We start from the raw sequence: 2,917 nt of genomic DNA, 5'->3' as shown, positions 1-2,917 counted from the left end.
TGTTGGGGGCGGTTGGTCAGGAAGTCCAGTAACCATTTGCAGATGAGGGAACTGAAATTAATAGGCTTAACTGACAAAAGCACAAATTAGGTAATTTGTCCATCCATCCATCCATCTTCTTCCGCTTTATCTGGGGCTGGGTCGCGGGGGTAGCAGCCTAAGCAGAGAAGCCCAGACCTCCCTCTCCCCAGCCACCTCTTCTAGCTTGTCCGGAGGAACACCAAGGCGTTCCCAGGCCAGCCGAGAGATAAAATCTCTCCAGCGTGTCCTGAGTCTGCCCCAGGGCCTCCTCCTGGTGGCACATGCCCGGAACACAGGAGGCGCCCAGGGGCATCCTTGTCAGATGCCCGAACCACCTCAACTGGCTCCTTTCGATGAGGTGGAGCAGCGGCTCTATTCTGAGCCCCTCCCGGATTGCTGAACTTCTCACCCTACCTCTAAGGGACAGGCCTTTAGACAGGGACCTTTTCCTAGGAAGCTCATTTCTGCTGCTTGTATCTGCGATCTCGTTCTTTCGGTCACTACCCACAGCTCGTAGCCCTAGGTGAGGGTAGGGTCTCCCATGGCAAAGGCCGCCCCGAGGCCCGGCGGACTGATCCCCAGCTACCAAGACTAGATAATTTGCACATACTTCAAAATCAGCACAGGGGAAGGGTACAACATATTTATATGTTGAGTCAGTTTTGAGCTGATGAAATATTTATCAATAAATATTAAATATTTTTATTTCAGTTTTTATTTTACTTTAAGCACAAATCTTTTCTTTTTGAGACTACTTTGTTTTTTTTTTCAGTTATTCTTCTTCATTTATTCCAAAAGCTATGAATAAATCCTTTTAGTCACAGCAGGTAAAATGTTAAACACAAAGTATAACAAAATAGACTAAACTTAGCTTGATGAAGAGCTGCAAAAACTTTAAAGCCACTTCTTAAACAACCCTTTGCAAATTGGAACTAAACCACCAGGAAGTGGCATTTTGAGAGTGGTTGTGAAGATGTGATTAGATGTTTATTTCTGTTCTTTAGGCTTCCTCAAGTTCTTTGAGAGGGTTTGACCTTAGCCAGACTTCTGCAATAAAGAATATTTTCTTGAAGAATTGGCTGGTTAAATAAAGGTTACGTTGACTCACTGGACCACCTTGTGGTACACATGGTAGAGCTTTAATCTGCATTAATGAATGACACAGCAAACTGTGTTCACAGGCCATGATTTCTGGGAGTGTTCCTGAGCCTATGCAGTGATTTCCACAGCAGCATGTTTGTAATGCACCATGTTTGAGTCTCTGAAGATCACAGCCATCCAATATTGATTTTCGGCTTTGTCCTTTGCATACCGATTGCTCCAGATTCATAGAATCTTTTGATGATATATTTACTGTAGAAGTCTTTGTACTTTAACATTAAGGAACATCATTCTGAAATGATTCCACAATTTGCAGATTTATTTATACAGATAATATTTTACGTAAATCAAATGTCCTGGTGTAAATGTTTCATATGTTCTATGTTCTTTTTGAATAAAATATGAGTGTACGAGATGTGCAAGTCATTACATTCTGTTTTTGTTTGTTTTACACAATATCCTAGTTGGGTTTGTATTTAAGTGGTTACACTTTTAAAATATGAGACTGATGATTTTTTGCACTTTTCTTACCGTCAGTCTGTAGCTGTCGACTGCAAGCCAGCTCATTCCTACTGAAGTGGAAACCTTAAAAAAATTAAGTGCGTCTCATTTGCCGGCAAATTTGTGTCTTTCAACAAGGCAATTCACAGTGTTTTAGTTAAGACGTAAGGCCATAAGAGAAGTAAAGGAACAACAGCCAACAGACCTTTTTCTCAGCAGCCACTTTGACATGAAATAGTGAACACAGATGTTACCAATCACATAAATTAAGGCTTTGCACCTAAATGGAACAGAAGCTTCAGTAATGTCCTTAGTCAGGTATTTGTTCACCTACTATTCTATCAGAAAAAAAGTCTGATTAAAGCTTAACAACTTTTCCTCTAAATATTAAAGATTTAAAGGTAATGGATTAAACTTAAATATAAAATATAGACTACTGGAAACAAAATTGTGTTTTACAGTGATCCCACTCTAACATTTACATTTCCTTCAGGTTAGTTTGTGAGGTTGATGGAAACATCGTCCCTGAATCACCACCGAACTGCAGTCGAGGGATTTGTGTGCCTAGCTGATCCCAGCAGCTGTGGTCCTAGTGGTCAGTTTGACCCTATTGGAGTCTTTTATTGGGCAAATGGGCCAGACTAAGTGTCATTTAAATGTATAATGGCAACACAGGCTTTCAAAAACAATGGGGCCTCTACCTTAATTCCTTTAACTTTAACTTATTAGTAGTTTTTTAACTTTACTTTTGAATTTTTTTCAACAAAAATACAGCAAATAAATCACATGATCATCAGGGCCAATAGAGAAAAACATAAGAGAGGAAAATCATAGACCAAAGTTCAACAGTTCTTTTACCGTCCGTAATTATCCTTCATATGCAAAAGGCATTTGAGTCACATCTGTGAGGGCAATAGTGGAGGAAAGTAACGATCATTGAGATCCAGGTATTTGCTGTATTGGTTCTTTTTAAAAACTCGACGGGGAAAAGAAAAACAACTGACAGAAATGATTTTGTGAATCCAGAAAACTAAAATAAAAATAAACAAATTGAATATGTAAATTGTATCACTGAAACAAAAAATCCATTCTGGAAAGTAGCTGAAACTAAACGTCAATGGCTGGAAATAAATGAAAAAATAAATAAATAAATAAATAAATAAAAACCAACTATATATATGTGAAAAAAAGCCATAATAACTTTGGCTCAGCCACTGATCACCTTTTATGGGACAAATGTTGAGTGTGTGTTGTGGCATTTTGGGCCATATTTGACTGACACATCACTTCCCAG

The sequence above is a fragment of the Pundamilia nyererei genome, unplaced genomic scaffold (assembly GCF_000239375.1).
Source record: "Pundamilia nyererei isolate P.nyererei 1_Seehausen unplaced genomic scaffold, PunNye1.0 scaffold00017, whole genome shotgun sequence".
Classification (NCBI taxonomy): Eukaryota; Metazoa; Chordata; class Actinopteri; order Cichliformes; family Cichlidae; genus Pundamilia; species Pundamilia nyererei.
Note: the sequence above shows the minus strand (reverse complement) of the source record.